Source organism: Camellia sinensis, chromosome 1, assembly GCF_055761805.1.
Source record: "Camellia sinensis isolate YWXY chromosome 1, ASM5576180v1, whole genome shotgun sequence".
In the NCBI taxonomy this organism is placed as follows: domain Eukaryota; kingdom Viridiplantae; phylum Streptophyta; class Magnoliopsida; order Ericales; family Theaceae; genus Camellia; species Camellia sinensis.
In genome coordinates, this window is record NC_138961.1 from 109696633 (window position 1) to 109703785 (window position 7153).

The following is a 7153-nucleotide window of genomic DNA, read 5'->3' on the forward strand; positions in this document are numbered from 1 at the left end:
CTAATTATGTATGCTTTGGATCATATTTATTGTGTATTTTGAGGGCGTTACAGAAAAACATCCAAACAAACAACCATGAGAGAAAAATCCCATGAGATCTAGCAAGATTAAAACTTGTTAACAAAGATCAAGTAACTTCAGCGAAATAAGAACGTTTAGAGACAGATAATGAATTGAATTGAGAAAGCAAGATGGATTAACCAAATTTAAATCCTAAAAGAAGCGTAACTTTTGGTTTTTATTTATTTATTTATTTATTTATTCCAAAACCAGTTTACAACTTTAGGTTTAGAGTCTTGAGATCAATCAAGACACAAATAGCAAGAATAGGAGCATAATGCATTGCAATCCAAAACCCTTAACACTGTTAATAAGATAGCAATTAAAAGTAGTGATTTTGAAAGGAAGATTAGTTAGTACAAGATAGATCACAAAATTTCAACTAAAACCAAAGCATAAAAACAAATCAGTAGACAAAAGAGAAAATCCATCCTCACCTTACTGAGAGAGAATTAGCTTTGCCTTGTGCTGCTTGCTTGTATGCTCTCTCTCTCTCTCTCTTTCTCTCTCTCTCTCTCTCTTACTTACCCCTCGTGTTCATATATATATAGGCACATCTCTCCTCTCCTCTTACAACCCCACTCTCTCTTACTTACTTACCCCTCCTGTTCATACTCTCCTCTTACAATCCCACACTGAGAGAGAGAGAGAGAGAGAGAGAGAGAGAAACAAAAGGCCCTCTCTCTGTGAGTCGAATATTAGGCTAGATTCATTCTAAACGGGTCTTGCCTTTGGTTTTGGTCTTGGTATTGATGAGGATGATTTATACAAACAATCGATGGCTCATGTGTGTTTTTGGCTAGTCAGATTGAAGGTGAACCATTGGATGTTCCCCTTCTCCTCCCTTGGGGTACCATTTGGGATCGGTGGTCGATTACGACTCGCAGGTAGCCTGGCCCTTCCTGTCCTCGAACTGGTAAAACAAATTAATTAATAACTAATTAGTATTTGTAAAACACATTAATTATTAATTTAATTACTAATTGTTATTTTTTACATATTTTTTTCTTAAAATTTTAAAATATCAACTTCAAAAAGTCATGAATTGAATTCAATGTATAAATTAAGAGCAAATTGCGACAATAATCCTTGTAATTTGATTTTTGTGTCGTTTTGATCTCCATAATTTTAATTTGTTTGATTTTGATCCTGAATTTATAATTTTATTTTAATTTAGTCCAATTGATTATAACTCTTAATATTTTTTTTTGAAAAATATGCATATAAGTGCATCTATCATATTTTTTGAGTAAAATTATAAATTTACTAAATTTAGTAAATTAAACTCAACTAATTCAATGATTATTTTCCATAAAAAACAATAACAGCATTATCAATCGGACCAAAATGACACAAATTTTAAAATTAAAGGTCAAAATTGAGCCAATTGAAAATGGATGGACTAAAATGATAGGCAAAATGTAAGGACCACCAATGTAATTTTCTCATAAATTAATCACATCAAATTAAAGATTTTTTTTTATAAATTTTTTTTAAATATATATTATGTACAAATTATGTGTAATATCAAATATTTACTTTTGTAAACATTCTTAATATATGCCCTAAACACACGTGTTTACAAGATCCTTAATTTAAAATATCATATGATAATATTTTAAAATTACCAAGTAACGTCTTCAATCTCATAAGTACTTTAAATATTTTGACCACCAAAACAAAGCACTCAAAAATGTCAAAACAACATAAGTACTTTGAATATTTTGACCACCAAAGCAAAGCACTCAAAAATGTCAAAACAACAATGTGTGAATTTGTAGATTTTTTTGTTTTTAAATTTGTAGATTTTAAGTGTATTAATTAATGTTAATTCTATTATTTTGTGTTTTAAAATAAGAAAATATTGTTTGGCAAATGCAAGTCGTGATTATGGTCGAGTGTTACTATCAGGATTTTTTTTTAATTTTTTTTCTAATCCATGTGTCTATTTGATGTGTAATAGTATTTTTTAGGTAGGGAAGTGGGTTGGTGAGATATTTGTTTTTGATTATTGTAATAACAAAAAATTATTACCTTCTTGGTAGATTTTGATATAAACAAATTTACTGACAAAGATGGTTGTAGCATAGTACTTCCTACATTGACATCAAAAAAATATTTTAAATGATTTGAAACAATGTCATTTTTATGTCAAAATATGAGAATTTGTACTAACCATTTGCCTCATAATTGTCATTGCTTTTAGAACCCTTACGCTTCTGGAGGAAGAGGAGCACCAATAAAAGGTCAATGGAACTAAAAGTCTCCTTTGAAGTAACTATAAAAAGAATAAATAATAGGACTACTTACTGCTAACAAGTCATCCAAACCTTCCATCAATGGTGGTTTTATAACCTCTCTGTCATCTGTAAAAGTAAAACAAGAAAATCACATCAACTTAAGTCAAATATCAAAGTAAGAATGTACTGGAAGTGTTAAAGCATGAACCCTGAACTCAACAAGAGACAAGCCTCATCTACAAGAGTATATCCAAAAATCAAACACTAATCAGATGAATAAAAAACCTAAGCTTATACATCAAAAGTAAAAAGAGAAGTTATCTAGTAGCATATGCTGCTCAAATACTAAATACCACTTGCATACTAAATCTAATTACCCGTCACTTTAAGGAGATCTTTGTTTAATTCATGTCCTATCTATGCTAGAGACACCAACTGTCATTGTAACAATAAAACAAATGTCATATCTCTACCAATTTGTTAACAAAAACACAAGAAATAGCTCACAAAGTACAACCTGAATCGTAGTAATGAACTCCTTAAAGCCTAGAAATCCTTGTCGTTTGGAGTCTGCGATTGCCCAAACCTTTAAAAACAAAAAAAAAAAAAAAACATATTTATAAAGAGAGAAATTAAAACGAAAGGCAAGTGTAAACACTTAAGAACTAACTGATTAGAAAAATAGCAAAAACAAAATAAACTATCACATGATTGAATTAGCCTATTAGATTGACACATGCATATGCTCTCACAAACAAAACTAGTCTTATAATTTGAGAGCCACATTGTTTATTCTGTTAACTTGTGAAAAACTTGCAATATTGTTTCTCATAAAATATATCAATCAAAAACATTATGATCATCATTATAAATGAAATTAAAAAATCCCACCAATAAATGAGTCAACTTCCAATGAAAGGTATTCAAAAATCAAAATTGTCAAAAATCAAAATTGTTCCTCATTTGTAATTTTGAAAACTAAAATCAAATTTCAAAGTGTAATTATACAACTACGGGGTAAGAGTAACAATCATTTAAATATTACATATTCATATATTTGCTAATAGATGAGGTCACACTGGATGTATGTATGAATCTGTTTCTTAATAAAAATATTTTGGACACATTTTAGTGTTTTATGGGAGGGAGGAACTAGAAAGACTTTGAATAACTATTCGTGATAAAAAAAAATTATAGGGTATTACCCTTCCCTGCATCAGTTTTATCATTATTTTCATTATTATGTCCAGTGAGGAAGAAAAGATCACATCAACTAGAAGATTTTGATTTTAAGCCACATGAATGCAATTGCAAAAGGTTGTAGATTCTTATAGTTAATATTTAAAAAATTGAGGTTGAGTTTTCTTCAACCACAGGAAAGAATGATGTAGTTCAGTGAATCAATATAGAAACAAAGCAACAAAACACAACAATTTTAGACAAATCTAAGTGTTTCGATTTCCTCCAAACCAATGTTTGATCAAATATGAAATTGCTATTTCATTTCTCTCTCTAAAAGTACGAATTAGTTACCTGGTGAATGAGAGAGGAGAGATCTGGATTTGTGTAATTTAAACTACAGATCAGTTAAGAAAATAATCATAAATTACAAAACGATTTATGGAGAAAATAATCAGACAAATAAAAAATTGTATACGATTGATTTATATATGTAAAGAAACAAAGTGTAAAGAGAGAGACGATGAATCGAACTCACAAAGAAATCGAAATCGAACGACCTCGCCATAGAAGAAATTTGTCGTCGAAGATGCCAAGGCCAACGGCGGCAGCGGCGGATTTATGGAGGGGAATCAAACTCCAAATGCCAAAGATGCGTTCATGTTTCTGAATCGGAGGAACAGTGGTTGGTGGTGGCACTCGTGTGTTTGTGTGAGACGCCGATGGGGAGAGAGAGAGGGGAGGGGGTATGAGAATGATGCATGTGTGCTACCATAGAAACTTTCCAAGTGCTTTGTTCAATCCTTTGCCTAAAAAATAAAAATAAATAAAAATTGAAGGAAAAAATTGTAGATAAAAAGATTTCAAGTATGAGTTTATAAATTATTTTTGTATTAAAAAAATGTAGATTATAAATAGAATATCTAGTTTATTGGGGGAAAAAATAAAAAAAACTGTCATATTTACTAGAAATTTATAAATATCTAAGAACATGTAGAATTTTTTTATTATTATTTATTATTAAAATATAATTTGGTAAAAAAAACATCTTGAATTTATAAATATCTAAGAACACCTAGAATTTTGTTTTTATTATTTATAATTAAAATATAATTTCTCTAGAGAATGAGAGGGTTTGGGACAAAAACAAGTATGGATCTAAAATGAGAGAGAGTATGGCGTAAGTTTTAGATTGACACATGCATATGCTCTCTAGAGAATCAGTTTTTTTTTTTTTTTGTAAATTGTGAAAACATATATTTTTTACGGCATACTTTTGCATGCCATAAATATATGAATTAACAACTTACATGGTATGCATGCTGTTATTGACAAAACATTAACGGCTTACAAAAAAAAAATGTCGTAGAATGTACTAAGTACGACATGCATTTAATGCGAGTAAATATGATGCCGTAAATAGTTAGTTTTGTTGTAGTGGTGTTTGGGTGTGCAAGGTGCATACCGTATGTATTTGCATAAATTTTCATGAATATATATAAGTTAGCTCACAAAATCGCATCCCTACCATAGGTTTATTATTAGCTAATGATACTAGTGTTGTGAATAACGTAATATCACCGTTGCATTGAATTTTTATTTTTACTCCACAAAGATATGAGCCATAACATTCTGATTCATTTGCCTTTCATAAACTATTGTTGTTAAAATCATGATTTGGATCTTAAAATCTCATGATTCAATGATTTAAGTTAGGCCAAACAATCTTGGATTGCACATTAGAATCTTAAATTTTGCAGTATCTTAAAGTAATTATAATCTTAGTCATAAATCATACTACGATCATGTTCCTATTATTTTTTTATTATATATGTATATATTTATTTAAATTTTTGACTATAAACTCTTTCTCCAAACATTTTCTCTAATTTATATTAACATAAAATATATTATATCAAATTTATCTTTTTTCTTTAATATTTTTCAAATTATTTAACATACATTATCATTATTGTTAATTTTTTATTTACTTTACATTGAAAATAAAATCTTATGATCCTCGATTCGTTTTACGGGCAATTTTTAAGTGTCTAAGTGCATACCATATGCACTTGCATATTCTAAAAAATATACATAAATTACCTCACAAAATCATGTAAGTTTTCACAAACATACTTAAGTTAATCCATAAATAATTGAGAAATCATAACTTACATATATTTGTGAGAACCCTGTAACTATGTTGCCACATTTACATAGGAGAACAAATAACAAACAATTATTAGATAGTGATGCTATATCACTAATATCACTGCTATATTACCACAAAAAAACAAAAAAATCTTAAATTTGTGAGGGAATGAAGCCATACCTTTGATTTATTTATTTAATTTTTCTTTTTGTTTTTTTGTTGAGAGGCAATAAATTAAAAGAAAAACAGAGTACAAGAACAAAAAAATAAAAAAGGGAATTTGGTGATAGACCCCTCACTGTCTAATTTGTCTTTTAAAAGGACAAAAAATTATCTAGATCCTTTCAAAATCCCCTAATATTTTAAACCTTGTTTATTTTACTATACTACCCTCACATATATATATATATAACTCTCCAGTAAAGCCATCTTCACAATGTATTTTAGAGTAAAATTTACTCTGAATTAGAGTAAAATTTATTATGATTCAAAGTAAAATTTTATATCGTTAAGCAAATCAATATGTTTTTAACCAGAGTAAAATTTTACTGTTACAAAAAATAAAATGCATACTAAATGAATAAACCAAAGTCAAATTTTAATTTTAGATCTATGAACAAATAAACAAAAAAAGAAAAAAAAGAAGCCAATTGATATGCATTTTTGTTCACTCTCTATACGTTCCAAACCCAATCACACCAATGTTCTCCATCTCAAACAGATCAAAGCTTGCATAGCTCATATAATCATTCATCATGCATTGAACCCCATTGCTAGGCATAATAGAGCTCTCATGTTCCTTCACTTCACCATCTCCACTCCTAAAATCATAGGCAAAGGTTTGAACATATTAATATATATGTATATAAGGAGAGAGAAAGTAAGACTTTTGAGTTTGAACAGAAGAGTAAGATTAAGATCTCAAGTCTAACGTGAGGTGGAGATCTCAAATCTGACGCAATCTGAGGAAAGAGACGACAGCGGAGGAGGGGAGACGATGGAGTTGGAAAGAGAGACCGACTGAGATGAACAAGAGATGAGAGAGAGAGAGAGAGAGAGAGAGAGAAAAAAAAAAAAGAGCGGAGATATGAGATCTGAGCACCACAGTGGTGAGATCATCGTGATCGAATTGAAGATCTAGATGAGGGTATAATAGTCAGATAAAATATTTAAATAATAAATTTTGTCCTTTATACAAGACTTTATAATTATGAGGGGGTTTTAAAAGGATAATTTATTTTTTTTTAACAAGAAAATGAAGATAAGATGGGTTTATGGCCAAATTTCCCTAAAAAAATGGACTCCGTATAACCTGACCTCTTTAGTTTTTGCCTCATCTCCTCCGTCGCCTCTATCATGATCTCGACATGTGCTACGGCTTCAACAAGCCGGTCATATTCCCTAATCATATTGCCGAAAACTAAAAATCTATGTAGGAAACAAAGGGAATATCACAAAACTCCCTATTCCTAACATAAAAAGTCTAGATCTACATTCTAGAAGTGTAAATCTACATTTTAAA

General features: G+C 29.6%; 1 long non-coding RNA gene across 1 annotated transcript; it reads right to left on the reverse strand.

Moving 5' to 3' along the window:
• Positions 1-205: 205 nt before the first annotated feature.
• LOC145796586 (uncharacterized) lies at positions 206-4297 on the reverse strand. Its single transcript, XR_014337070.1, has 5 exons — positions 4018-4297; positions 3834-3876; positions 2818-2886; positions 2371-2426; positions 206-973 (listed from the first exon to the last, which is right to left on the reverse strand). It is a non-coding gene; the product is annotated as an uncharacterized LOC145796586 (long non-coding RNA).
• Between the last annotated feature and the right edge of the window lie 2856 nt (positions 4298-7153).